At 40.0% G+C, this 15,305-nt stretch overlaps 1 protein-coding gene and 1 pseudogene across 1 annotated transcript in view; one reads left to right on the plus strand and one right to left on the minus strand.

The window, feature by feature from the left end:
* Positions 1–15,305, plus strand: part of PIK3C2G (phosphatidylinositol-4-phosphate 3-kinase catalytic subunit type 2 gamma) — a 410,590-nt gene that overhangs the window by 360,888 nt on the left and 34,397 nt on the right. The window lies entirely within an intron of this gene.
* LOC133044027 (dnaJ homolog subfamily C member 21-like) lies at positions 4,019–10,025 on the minus strand (annotated as a pseudogene).

A 15,305-nucleotide genomic window follows, 5' to 3' on the forward strand; every position in this document is an offset into this window, starting at 1 on the left:
TATGCACTGCTCTATACTAACAAATCCTAAATTAATATATGATAATTAAATCACTTTTATTGCCCCCACATTTTACTCATGTAAGTAATGTTACCCTCTAAGATGCTTTGCTTTTATAGTCAAACCATAAACAGTATTGAGTAAGGTAATTTCTTACATTTCATAGCATGTATCTACAGAAAAATGATGTCCACAAAATAAAATATTTTTACAAAACCATGTTTGAGTGTCTCCTGTGGAGATGCAGGTCAGCAGTGGACTGCCACAGGGGCAGGGGCTCTGGGTGCAGCAGACCTGGGTATGGCATAAGCCCTCTTGGAGGAGGTCGCCATTAACCCCACCACAGAGCTGCCAGAACTTACACAGGACTGGGAAATAGACTCTTGGAGGGCACAAACAAAAGCTTGTGCACCAGGACCCAGGAGAAAGGAGCAGTGACCCCACAAGAGACTGACCCAGACTTGCCTGTGAGTGACCAAGAGTGTCCAGCAGAGGCATGGGTTGGTGGTAGCCTACTGCAGGGCTGGGGGCACTGAGTGTAGCAACTTGCATGGGATCTTTTAAAAAAAACTACTAGCTTGGCCTCTGTTTTGTTATTAAAGCCCTTAAAGAAAATTCTTTATGTTTCAAAAAATAAACTACAGGTAACTATCAAGTTTTATTTTGGTGATTATTATTGTCTATAAAGTGTTTTAAAGTACATACACACAAAAAAATTAGGGTTCTTATTGTAGAAACTAAAATGGTTGTTTCAGAGTTTCTTTTTTTTTTTTTTCTGGCTTGCTTAGTTCTTACTACATCATATAATAGCTCAAGACTTTTTCATCAGTGATAATGGGCAAAAGTTTTGGTTCCCAATATTTTTAAAGACAAGCTGTCCATTATGTTACAACAGCCAGGACTGCATATTCTAAGCAGGATATGCAAATCATTGAAACAAAGAAGGATTAGCAGGAAGTTGTTCCTTTTTGTATTCTTTAAATTATTTCCTCTTTCTTATTCTGAACTCTGAATACTTTTGTCACAGAATATCATTTGATTCCAAAAAAGAAGCACACTATTAAGGATACTTCTTGTCAGTCATTTGAAACTCTGAGCTGTTAAATAATTAGAGGATAAATTTATTCAGTGTATTAAAGTAACGGTTAAAGAGGATGACCTGAAGCAAAAATCCCAGACTTCACCATTTTACTACCCCTACTAACGAACTGAGAGTGGACTGAAGTGACCTAGCACAGCACATCTGGACACCTATGTATCTAGGCACAAGACCTGTAAAGATCACATTAGTAATCCTTTGTAGTCCTACCTCTGCTGTTACCTACTGACTAAACATGCCTTGGTAGAACAACAGAAGGTGCCAACCAAGTATACTCTCTCCTCTGCTCACCCCTTTTCCTTGGCTTCTCATTGCCTTTAGGCAGAGCCAACCTCATGGGCTTGTAACCTATGCAGTCCTACAAAGTGCAGTACTTAGAACAATCCTATACTTGGTTTAATATTCTGTTGTCACTGTCTTAAAATTCTTAATAAAAAGTTTTTTATAGAAAAGGACTGTGAATTTTCACCTTGCATTTTTATTTCACTGAGTCCCACAAATTATGTATGTGGCTGGCCCAGCTCTTTGGAAAAAGACCAGAATTCTCCTGCTGCATCTCAGCAGAATATGGTACCCACCAATTTCCCTTTCCAGTCAAATATCAGGTCCTTCCCGATCTTCACTCTTGTCTTTTTTGAATTCTTCAACTAAGACAAGACCCTCAGGACCTCACAGATGCAATTTTCTCTGCCTGGATTTCTTGATTCCTGTTCCACCTTCCCCATCATTATTTGCATCCTTCAGATCTCATCTCAATTGCCTTTACTATATAGTCCTATATAATGTGTTTTTTTCCCTCAAAACACATATTGCAATGATAACTATGCTATGTGCTTCTTTGTAGACTAAAAATCCATGAAGACACAAGCCATGTGTATCTGGCTTACCATTGTAAACCCAGTGCTGAGCAAATCGCCTTGTCTCCTCTAGATACTCCATAAAGAATTCGTGAATAAATAACTGACAATCAAAAAACAATAATGAAAGTTATGTTAATATTCTGTGCCAAGGTAGCTTGCCATTTTCATAAAAAGGACAAGAGAGAAGAAACCAAAATCCAAATTTATGCTCCTTCTCTCACACTCACCATTTTATGTGGAAAAGTCCCAGCACAAGGAATTCAAAGCTTCCCAACCACTAGAATTCTCTTGAAGTATCACCCAGGGAGAAAAAAAAAAATCTGTAAATTATCATGTTTAGTATTACAGACACCAGGCTCAACCAAGACACTAACCAGAAAGCTGCTGAATTTTATCTTGTGTATTCTTTAATTCTCTAATGACAGACTCTCTGTACTCTCCACAAATTAATATAGCCACCATGCCAAATAATACTTTTACAAAAATAAACATTATCCACCTTCCACCAATACACAGCTCTGATACACAGAAGATATATTTTTGTCACAATACAGAAATAATAATGTAGGTAATGGACTAGAACATGATCAAAGACAGCAGTTGCCAGAGTTAAGAGGATGAATTAACGAGCATGTTTAGATGCCATTGATAATTATAAACGATTACAAAAAAGAACTTTCAATCATTACCTTACATCACTACTTTACCTTTGAGATGTATGGCAAGGTCTCTCTGGTTAATGTTCTAGCTGCTTGTTCTGACAAAGCCCAGACCAATTATCTATAGCTTGAAGTATGTTACCCATGCAAGTGTGCTCAGTCACTAAGTCACGGCCGACTTTTTGTGACCTCCCTGGACTGTAGCCCACCAGGCTCCTCAGTCCATGGGGTTTCCCAGGCAAGAATACTGGAGTGCTTTGCCATTTCCTAGTCCAGGAGATGTTCTCAATCCGGGGACCAAACCCAAGTCTACACCAGGTGGATTCTTTACCACTGAGCCACTGGGGAAGTCCATGTTACCCAGGTTTTGAATTTAAATTTTATTGATATGGAAGGACAAGAGGTGGAGGGTTAGGATTGCTTGTAAATAAATACTTGTATTATTTTTGAAATTTTCCACTGAAAGCTTTAAAATATACATTTTGCTACAATATATCATATAATCTCATGTTTTTAACTAGAAGATTATTTTCCTGGTGGGAAGGTGGTTCAGAAAGTCACGAATCTGCCTACAGTACGGGAGACCTGGGTTTGATCCCCTGCAATAGGGAATGGCAACCCACTTCAGTATTCTTGCCTGGAGAATCCCATGGACAGAGGAGCTTGGCTGCCTACAGTCCATGGGGTTGGAAAGCTTTAAAATATACACTTTTCTATAGCATCTCATATAATCTCATGTAATTAGAAGATTATTTTAGACTGTTGCTTGTGGCTGATACAGGAAGCAAAAGATGAAAAAAAGATGAGAAAAGACTTTCTCTAATTACCTCATGTCTAATAGCTTTGTGTCAAAAGATATCACTTAAAGTGTAACAAATCAAGCAATAAAAAATCTTAGCATATGTAATATTAGTGTTAGAAAAACAGTGAGAAAGATCACAACATTGAATGTAATTGGGTGGTAGATCAAAGTAGATAAGAAAGATCATCACACTAATTTTATCTTTGCTTCTATTAGGAAAGAAATATTGTCAAAAGAAATAAAAGTCTAAGAATATTGAATAAAATAACCACTAGAACAAAAATTAAAACTTCTATAAATATCATAAGTACATAAAGCAAATTTGTGAAAGACTTTCTTTAAAAATCATTGTTAAAAGTTATATTTCTTTTTTTATGTGTTAAAATAATTTAATTCTCCTTGTACATTTCTGTCCACATGAGCCAACAAAAGTCAAGAATGCATACTTTACAATATTTACCTGTTTTGAGACATTCAAGTCAATTTCAGATGGCAAAAGTAGAATTCAGTCACTAATGACATGTTTAAAAATATGTATAATAAAAAAAAAGTTTTTACAAGATAAAAAATAATCTTCCACAATGCAATAAATTGCAGATCACTGAAATCTTAACTCTTTAGATGATTTCACTTCAGTTTTGGTTTCAAAATCTACAGACAATTGAAAGGAAAAAGCATTGGCAGAATTTCTATTTTTAAGTTTCTCTTTTTTGTTTCAACTATTTGTTACACTGTTTAAAGATGTTAAGGATGAAGGTGCTCTTGCATGACCGGTGGCCTTTCGATGATCAAAAAGTTTATTCCGGGATGGAAATTCACTGTGGCAGGTTGTACAGCTGATACGCACATCACTCATTGTCTGCGGTTCAGCAGGTACTCTGACAGACTTTTTAGTACCTTTGGCTTTCTTTCCTTTGGGTTTAGAAACACTTTTAGCCTCAGTTTTTGGGTCACTGCACAGTTCCACAGTCTCTGTGACCCCAACATTTTCTTGGAGACTATCTTCCAATTCTTTGGCACTGTTTTCATGTAGGTTGGTATCTTCCCGGTCAACCTTTACTCCTTCTCCAGTTCCATTTTCATTGAAATTATCATCACAGTTCTGTGCTGGCTTCTGTTTCTTTTTCTTCTGTTTTTTTTTTTTAGAAAGCTTTCGTTTTGGCGCCTCCTCCATTTCTTCCTCGGAATTGGCATTCAGGCTGTTTTCACCAGTTTAAGGTCCTGAAAAATTTGCTTCCTCCTCTTCCAACTGTTGTTTTAACAAGGCAGCCATTTCCCGATGCTTCTTTGATTTTTCATGATTCCTCGGAGCCTTTTCGGTCTTGAAAGACTTATCACACGCGGGGCAGTAAAGGCCGTCATGAAGTTCTGCGTCCTCGGCCTCGTCGCTGTCTTTACCATCCTGTCCGTCCCTGAGCTGCGGTTCTTCCGCTTCATCTTCACCTGCTCCGTCTCCAAATTGCTTTTCATACGGCGCCTCCATCTCCCCGAGCTCCTTCTCCAGGCCGGCCACGGCCACCCAGCTGTGCTCTCTGCACTGCTCTGCCAGCCTGGTCTGTTTCCGCTTCCGCCGCCGCCCCATCACCGCCGCTGTCCCCGCATTTTGTTCTTCCACCAGCTTTCGATGAGCCTGCACTCTTCTATCCCATTTACGGATGAAAGCGACCTGCTGATGGACAACTTCATTCTCTTTCCTCTCTTTGTCTCAAATCTTTCTGTTTTCCTTTTCCATGGCTCGTTTCTCCCAGCCGTTTGAAGCCTGCCGTGTATCATATTCTTTCCAAGCCAAGTTCTGAATGCAGAAACTCTGCGGGTAAGCGTAGAGTGGTGGATTACCATATCGTAGTCACTGTGGGAGTCTCCAAAAGTTGGGAAATCTTCCATGTCCTCTTCTAAAGCAGATTCTAGTTCTTCCTCTGCAATCATTTCAAAATCGTTAGGTACACCGTATAATAGCCCTTTTCATCATCGCCATAACCAGAGTAGCAGGTCACAGTGAAATAGTGAAGCAAATCTAAGCTGTCTTCTTGATATTCTCCATCACGTCCACTTTTAACCAGAGCTTCTCTACGATTATCGTACCATGCTCTTTCCTGAGGGTCGCTCAACACATCATACGCAGCTTGGATTAGTTTAAATTGTTCAGCTGCTTCTGCAGCATTATCCAGATTTTTATCTGGGTGCCATTTCTGGGCCAGCTTCCAATAGGCCTTCTTGAGCTCCTCTGGCCGGCGTCGTGCCGCACCCCCAACGCTTCGTAGTGACACGTTATCGCCCGACAGGGCAGTGGGCTCAGCCAGGAGCCCAGGCCAGGGCCCAAGTGGTGGCGGCGGCCCTGGTGGTCCTCTCCTGCGGCGGGAGCCTGGCGCCCGCACAGGGCCAGCCAGCGAGCGCGGCCGCAGCGATGGCAGCGCGGTCTATTTCTTTAATAGTTTAATAAAAACAAAGAGAAAATATACCTATTATATCAATAAATAAAGATAAGAATGCAGAGAAAAAATATATATCAATAAATATACATATATCTACTAAATAAATATAACTCATCTATTAAGAAAATTCCTATAGGAGTGAAAGGGAAATCCTAACTATATTTAATGTAAAAATACAACTAAAGCAAAATGACTTTTAGAAGACTGAAAAGTAAAATATAGGCATAGGTATATTAGGTAATGGGGCTTCCTAGGTGGCTCAGTGGTAAAGAAGCCTCCTGCCACTACAGGAGAGGAAGTAAACATGGGTTCAATCCTGGGGTGAGGAAGGTCCCCTGAGTAGGAAATGCCAACCCACTCCAGTCTTCTTGCCTGGAAAATTCCACGGACTGAGGAGCCTGGTGGGCTGTAGTCCATGGAGTCACCAAAGAATTGAACACAACTGAGCAACTGAGCACACACATATTAAGCAAAGAAAGAACATGAAAATCAGAAGTCACAATTATATAAAAAACAAATGCAATTTAGTCCCAGAAGACTTGAATGAAACAGGAATGGAACTTTAGACTATAACAAGTATAATTCTCAATAAAGATATAAGCAACTGCTGCAACATGTATAAAACAGAAATTATGGAACATACAAGGAGAAACACACAAAAGCAAACTGGTAATAGGATATTCTAATTTACTTCTCTTGATTTTTGAAAGATTGAGTAGAAAAAAATAAGTAATACATAGAAAAACTAAACAGTAATATTAATGAGGCAAACTGTAATTTATATCAAACTCTTATTCTGAAAATAGAGAATATATCTTCTTTTCAAGAGCCCATGGAATATGCATGAAAATAGATTATATATTAGGTCACAAAGGAAATTAATTTCAATAAATTTTCAGAAGTATAAATCTCATATTCCCTAATCATGAGACAACACAGTGAGACACCCATGGAAAAATTCAAAAAGCTAAAAGATAATTAAGTTTGAAGGTTTAAAAAATTAAGTTCTCTTGAACAACTTTTGGGTCAAAAGGACTTACAAATCAAAATAACAAAACTTACAAAGAATTGCAATAATGAAAAAGCACATCTCAGAAAACTACAAGAGAAAGATAAAGCAATGCTCAGAGGGAAATTGGAATAATTAGAATAAGAGCCACAAAACAAACCAAAGGAAGACAAAAAGAAAAAAAATGGATAAAGGTAAAAGAAAATATATGAGTTCAGTTCAGTCGCTTAGTCATGTCCGACTCTGCGATCCCATGAACCGCAGCATGCCAGGCCTCCCTGTCCATCACCAACTCCCGGAGTGTACCGAAACCCATGTCCATTGATAATGATGCCATCCAACCATCTGATCCTCTGTTTTCCCCTTCTCCTCCTACCCTTAATCTTTCCCAGCATCAGGGTCTTTTCTAATGAGTCAGCTCTTTGCATCAGGTGGCCAAAGTATTGGAGTTTCAGTTTCAACATCAGTCCTTCCAATGAACACCCAGGACTGATCTCCTTTAGGATGGACTGGTTGGATCTCCTTGCAGTCCAAGGGACTCTCAAGAGTCCTCTCCAACACCACAGTTCAAAAGCATTAATTCTTTGGCGCTCAGCTTTCTTTATAGTCCAACTCTCACCTCCATACATGACTACTGGAAAAACCATAGCTTTGACTAGACGGACCTTTGCTGACAAAGTAATGTCTTTGCTTTTTAATATGCTGTCTAGGTTGGTCATAACTTTCCTTCCAAAGAGTAACTGTCTTTCAATTTCATGGCTGCAGTCACCATCTGCAGTGATTTTGGAGCCCCAAAAAATAAAGTCAGCCACTGTTTCCCCATCTATTTGGCATGAAGTTAGAACACAGCTTTTCACCATTGAATACGATATTAGTTGTCAGTATGTCCTAAATGAATTTTATTATGTCTAAGAAGATATGTGGGCTTCCCAGGTGGCGCACTTGGTAAAGAATCCACCTGCCAATGCAGGAGATACAAGAGAGGGTTCACTTCCTGTGTCTGGAAGATCACTTCCTGTGTCTGGAAGATCCCCCGAAGAAGGAAATGGCAATCCACTCTAGTATTCTTGTCTGGGAAATCCCATGGACAGAGGAGCCTGGCGTGCTACAGTCCATGGGGTTGCAAAGAGTCAGACATGACTGAGTGACTGAGCAAGAAGATATGTTGAGATATATTCCCTGTGTACTCACTTTGATAAGAGTTTTTATCATGAATAAATGTTGAAAATGTGAAAATTTTTTTCTGCATCTATTAAGAGGCTCATGTAATTATTATCCTTCCTTTTGTTAATGTGGTATATCACATCGATGGATTTGTCAATGTTGAACCATCCTTGTGTCCCTGGAATAAATCCAACTTGATCATGGTGTATGATCCTTTTTATATATTGTTGAATTAACTTTTCTAGTATGTTATTAAGGATTTTTACACCTATAGTCATCAAAGAAATTAGCCTGTAATTTTCTTTTATCGAAGTGTCTTTGTCTGATTTTGGTATCAGGGTAATTAGTGGCCTAGTAGAATGAACTTGGGAGTTTTCTGTCCTCTTCAATTTTTTTGAATAGTTTGAGAAAGATAAGCATTAGTCCTTCTTTATATGTTTTGTATAATTCCCCTGTGTAGTCATCCAGTCCTGGACTTTTGTTTGCTGGGAGTTTTTAAATTACAAATGCGGTTTCACCACTGGTGATTGGTTTGTTCAAATTATCTATTTTTCTTGACTCAATCTTGACATGTTGTATGTTCCTAGAAATCGTCCATTTCTTTTAGGTTATCCAATTAATTGGCATCTGACTCTTGGTAGTATTTTCTTATGATTTTTTTGTATCACTATGGTATCAGTATGTATCTCTATGGTATCTCCTCAGTTCTTATTTTGTTTATTTGGGTCCTCTTTCTTTTCTGATCCTGGATAAATGTTTATAAATTTTATCTTTTCAAAAAACTCTTGGTTTCATTGATCACTCATGCTTTCTTCTGTATCAATCTGCTATTCATTCCTTCTAGTGTGTTTTTAATTTAGGCTATTGAATTCTTCATTTCTGATTGAGTCGTTTTTACAGTTTCTAGTTCTTTGTAAATTTTTCACTGTGTTCATCTGTTCTTTACCCTAATTCAGTTAACATTTTGACCACCAGTGCTTTGAATTCTTTATTTCTGTTTCATTATCTGCTTTTTCAAGGGTTTTATCTTATTCTTTGAACTGCCTTTTCATTTTACTTAACTTCCTCTGACTCTATGAATTTAGTGTGAAACAGTTACCTGTTGCAGTCTTGAAGGGATGTTCTTATGTGGAAACATCCCTATTCAGACTGCACGTGCTCAGTGCCTTTAATTGGAGAGCTGGATTTGACAGGGGTGCAAATCACATCTTTAGTCAGGGTGTGCGGACAGCTACCCCCTTGGTAGGGGGTGAAACTGGAAATGGAAGGGCTGGAGCTGGAGTCAAGTGCTAAAAACATGGCAAGTGCCTTTTTAAAATACTTTTATTTATTTTTGGCTTTGCTGGGTCTTCCTTGTCGCTCGGGCTTTTCTCTAGTCACAAGCAGGGTTACTCTCTTGTTGTGGTATGCAGGCTTCGCTTTGCAGTGGCTTCTCTTGTGGAGCACAGGCTTTAGGGTGCAAGAGCTTCGGCAGTTGCAGCACACAGGCTCAGTAGTTGTGGCACATGGGCTTAGTTGCTCCGAGGCATGTGGGATCTTCCTGAATCAGATCAAACCTGTGTCTGCTGCATTGGCAGGCGGGTTCTTTACCACTGAGTCACCAAGAAAAACCCACAAGTGCCTTTGAGCGTGGGTTTTCCCCTACCCCCACACTGGAACCTCTGCCCCAGAGCTGGGGAGTCTTGAAGCAAGGGGTCCAGTGCAGGCTATCGGCTTGCGTCGGCCACAGCGGAGGTCCAAGCTGTCCGCGCGGCACAGCCTGTGCGAGACCCTGCAGTTGTGTCCCTTGGCTCAGCTGCAGCCTGAGGTCCAAGTATTCTTCATCCTTCACTGTCAGTCACCGCCCCCGGTCTCCACCACCCTCCTTTCCCCTGTGGAGCCACACCACAGGGCAGGCAGGGCCCCACGTGGACACTCAGCATGCACTGGGGTGTGAGCTGGGGTGGAAGGGCTGCTCTCAGCGCTCTGGGCTGCTTCTGATGCGCAGTGTGAGTCAGCATCAACCACAGCACTGCCACCCCACCAGACTTGCCCTGGGTCTAGGGAGTCTCTGGATCCCCAAGTTATGTCTTCTCCTCAGTAGTAGCTGCCCTAGATCCAACACACCATGATGTGAAGAGTGAATGGGGCTGGAATATTCACTCGACTGGGGCTGGGACATGCACCAAGGAGGCGGTGGGAAACCCAGCAGTCACTTGACCACCTCCTTCTGCCTGTCCTGGGGATAAGCCAGTGTGCATGTGCTCCTCAGGAGCAGAATCCAGGCTTCTCACAGCTCCCCTATTGGTTCCAGTGGTCCCCCAGCCAGCCAAGGGGGCTCTTCTTCAGGACTGGGGTGCCTAATCCATAGCTTTCACTGCTCACTCCCCCAGGCAGCTGTCTGCCAATAAATTCTCCCCTTTCCTCTGAGTCTCTCCCAGGAGCAAAGATCCCAACTCAGTCTCTTTTCTTTCCTTCCTACCTGATCACATGTATATCTTTCTTATAGCCTTGATTGTACAGGAGTCCTTCTGCCAATTTCTAGTGAAATTTGTTCCACCTTTAGATGTATTATCTGATATGTTCTTGAGGGGAGGTAAGCTCTACATCCTCTTACCCCATCATCTTGATTGATCTCCAGAAGATTTATTCTTCACAACATGAGCTAATTCTACAGTTTATAAACAAAAATAAACAAAGAAAAATCAGGAAAACTTAGCAAAACAAAGAGGTGACGTTACCTTTTCTGACATAAAAACACATTACAAAGTCTCAATAATTAAAATGGTGTGATGTCAGTGCATAAGTAGAGGAGCAAGTAAAACATAATAGAATGTCCATAAATAGAGTCAAATATATTCAGGAATTTAAAGTTGAACAGTTATATGAAGACCTACAAGACCTTCTAGAACTTACACCCAGAAAAACATGTCCTTTTCATTATAGGGGACTGGAATGCAAAAGTAGAAAGTCAAGAAACACCTGGAGTAACAGGCAAATTTGGCCTTGGAGTACAGAATGAAGCAGGGCAAAGGCTAATAGAGTTCTGCCGAGAGAACTCACTGGTCATAGGAAACACCCTCTTCCAACAACACAAGAGAAGACTCTACACATGGACATCACCAGATGGTCAACACCAAAATCAGATTGATTATATTCTTTGCAGTGAAAGATGGAGAACCTGTATACAGTCAGCAAAAACAGGACTGGGAGCTGACTGTGGCTCAGATCATGAACTCCTTATTGCCAAATTCAGATTGAAATTGAAGAAAGCGGGAAAAACCACTAGACCATTCAGGTATGACCTAAATCAAATCCCTTATGACTATGCAGTGGAAGTGAGGAATAGATTTAAGGGACTTGATCTGATAGACAGAGTGCCTGATGAACTATGGGCAGAGATTCGTGACCTTGTAGAGGAGACAGGAATCAAGACCATCCCCAAGAAAAACAAATGCAAAACAGCAAAATGTCTGTCTGAGGAGGCCTTAACAAATAGCTGTGAAAAAAAGGAAAGCGAAAAGCAAAAGAGAAAAGGAAAGATATACCCATTTGAATGCAGAGTTCCAAAGAACAGCAAGGAGAGATAAGAAAGCCTTCCTCAGCATTCAATGCAAATAAATAGAGGAAAACAATAGAATGGGAAAGACAAGATCTCTTCAAGAAAATTAAAGATACCAAGGGAACATTTCATGCAAAGATGGGCTCAATAAAGGACAGAAATGGTAGGGGCCTAACAGAAGCAGAAGATATTAAGAAGAGGTGGCAAGAATACACAGAAGAACTGTACAAAAAAGATCTTCACGACCCAGATAATCACAATGGTGTGATCACTCACCTAGAACCAGACATCCTGGAATGTGAAGTCAAGCGGACCTTAGGAAGCATCACAACGAACAAAGCTAGTGGAGGTGATGGAATAACAGTTGAGCTATTTCAAATCCTGAAAGATGATGCTGTGAAAGTGCTGCACTCAATATGCCAGCAAATTTGGAAAACTCAGCAGTGGCCACAGGACTGGAGAAAGTCAGTTTTCATTCCAATCCCAAAGAAAGGCAATGGCAAAGAATGCTCAAACTACCACACAATTTTACTCATCTCACATGCTGGTAAAGTGATGCTTAAAATTCTCCAAGCCAGGCTTCAGCAATATGTGAACCATGAACTACCAGATGTTCAAGCTGATTTTAGAAAAGGCAGAGGAACCAGAGATCAAATTGCCAACATCTGGTGGATCATTGAAAAACCAAGAGAGTTCCAGAAAAACATCTATTTCTGCTGTATTGACTATGCCAAAGCCTTTGACCGTATGGATCACAATAAACTGTGGAAAATTCTGAAAGAGATGGGAATACCAGACCACCTGACCTGCCTCTTGAGAAACCTGTATGCAGGTCAGGAAGCAACAGTTAGAACTGGACATGGAACAACAGACTGGTTCCAAATAGGAAAAGGAGTATGTCAAGGCTGTATATTTTCACCCTGCTTATTCAACTTATATGCAGAGTACATCATGAGAAACGCTGGGCTGGAGGAAGCACAAGCTGGAATCAAGATTGCCAGGAGAAATATCAATAACCTCAGATATGCAGATGACACCCCCTTATGGTAGAAAGTGAAGAGGAGCTAAAAAACCTCTTGATCAAAGTGAAAGAGGAGAGTGAATAAGTTGGCTTAAAGCTCAACATTCAGAAAACTAAGGTCATGGCATCTAGTCCCATCACTTCATGGGAAATAGATGGGGAAACAGTGGAAACAGTGTCAGACTTTATTTTGGGGGGCTCCAAAATCACTGCAGATGGTGACTGCAGCCATGAAATTAAAAGACACTTACGCCTTGGAAGGAAAGTTATGACCAACTTAGACAGCATATTAAAAAGCAGACACATTACTTTGTCAACAAAGGTCCGTCTAGTCAAAGCTATGGTTTTTCCAGTAGTCATGTATGGATGTGAAAGTTGGACTATAAACAAAGCTGAGCGCCGAAGAATTGGTGCTTTTGAACCTTGGTGTTGGAGAAGATTCTTGAGCGTCCCTTGGACTGCACGGAGATCAAACCAGACAATCCTGAAGAAAATCAATCCTGAATATTCATTGGAAGGACTGATGCTGAAGCTGAAGCTCCATTATTTTGGCTACTTGCTGCAAAGAGCCGACTCATTAGAAGAGACCCTGATGCAAGGAAAGATTGAAGGCAGGAGGAGAAGAGGACGACAGAGGACGAGATGGTTGTATGGCATCACCAACTCAATGGACATGATTTGAGCAAGCTCAGGGAGATGGTGAAGGACAGGAAGCCTAGTGTGCTGCAGTCCATGAGGTTGCAAAGTGTCAGACACGACTGAGTGACTGAACAATAACAAATAATTCAGAGTCCATAACAATTCTGCATGATATAAAACACTGTAGCAAAGTTCAAAAAAGTGCAGATAAGTGACAAAATGGGTGAAATATTTGCCATTTATCACAGACAAAGAGCTGAGTATTTAACATGTTACCATCTCCTATGAATTGGTTTAAAAAAATGACCAAATAGAAAACAGTGTAAAGAATACAATAATAAATAAATAAATAAATCCACACCTCCAGAAAACAAAAACAAAATGCAAGCGGCTCTTAACAAGATGAAAGAATCCTCAATGTCATTCACAAGAGAAATGCAAATTACAACTACACTGATCCCGTTTTTAACGCATCAGATCAGGAAAAATTCAAAAGTTTAGTTAACAAGCTTGGTTAAGAATCAGCAAGCACTCATACACTGTTGGTGGTAATGCAAATTGGTACAACCTTCATGGAAGGCAGTTTGGCGATATTTACCAAAATTACAAATGCCAATCAATACCCATTGACCCTGAAATTCTGCTGTTGAAATTTATCCTATAATACTTGTACAGGGGTACAAAATGATACACATACAAAGCTATTTGATGCAGCATGGTTTGTAAGAGCTGGAAAGCATTGGAAACAACTGACTTGCCCATCAGTGGGTAAATTGTTAAATAAATCATGGTACTTCCTCATGATGGAATATTCTGAAAGTATATTTAAAAAATAAAGAAGCTTTGTATTATTGATATGAAAGTATCTCCAAGATGGTTGTATAGAATAGTAAATATGCTATTCCTTTCAAGGAAAAGGGAGAAGAATAAAAATACTTACTCATATTTACTTAAATGGAGAAATTCTGGAAGGATATGTGTCCCTCTGGAGGAATACTTGCAAAACTAATAAAATAATAATGGGAGAACTGGCTGTATAGGTATTAAGAATGGGAGGAAGACTTTTTACTGTGTACTTTGAAAATGCATTTTCAGTTTTGAATCATATGAATATATTATCAGCTGCAAGGAGGTTTAATTTTGAAATGCCATTTTTTAACATTAATGGACACATTATGCATAATAAGCCCTGTATTATCTGCTGCATGGCATGCATTCAAGCATTTCAACATGGTCATTCTTTGGATTGACATTATTTTAAAAGTTCTTGGGGTTACTATAAATGGTTAGATTAAGCATGATGAGATTCCCCCAGAATAACTTGAAACAGAAAAATCAAAATATTCTAATATCTTCTTGTCCATCTGAAGCTATTCTCAAGTCTCCCTCAGGATTCCTGATGGTCCAGTTATTAGACTCTGAGCTTCCAATGCCAGGGGCCCAGGTTCGATCCCTGGTAGGGAACTAAGATCCCATATGCCCTGTAGTCAAAAAAAGAAAACACAAAAAACCTCTCTCTCTGGGCTCTTCATTTAAAGTCTTTCCCCTTAGGTTACAGACTCTTCATTTCCCCTTTAGCTCATGATATTCAAAAACAGACTTTAGAGATCATTTGACCTGGTACCATTAACTGTCTGCATAAGCTTGGACCAAACACTTCAATTTCCTCGTGTGTAAAATGGAAGTAAACACAAACTTTATAAGTTTGTTGTGAGGATTTAGTGAGTTATGTATGTGAAACTCTGAGCCCAACATTGGCATACGATAAGAATTCTAGAAATACTAAGCACCTCTACTATTATTACATTGACTACAAAGACTTCCTGTGTTGCAGTTGTTTAGTCGCTAAGTTGTATCTGACTCTTTGCAACCCGACTGACTGCTGCACGCCAGGCTTCCCTGTTCTTCACTATCTTCTTGGGTTTGCTTAAACTCATCTCCATTGAGTCAGTGACTTCCTAGTAGCTGGCATTTCCAGTGGGTTCTAAACTCTGATGTGTTTTGATGGATACTCCAGTTACTAACCTTGCATGAAATGGTTGGATGGCATCACCAACTCGACAGACATAAGTTTGAGCA

Source organism: Dama dama, chromosome 22, assembly GCF_033118175.1.
Source record: "Dama dama isolate Ldn47 chromosome 22, ASM3311817v1, whole genome shotgun sequence".
Classification (NCBI taxonomy): domain Eukaryota; kingdom Metazoa; phylum Chordata; class Mammalia; order Artiodactyla; family Cervidae; genus Dama; species Dama dama.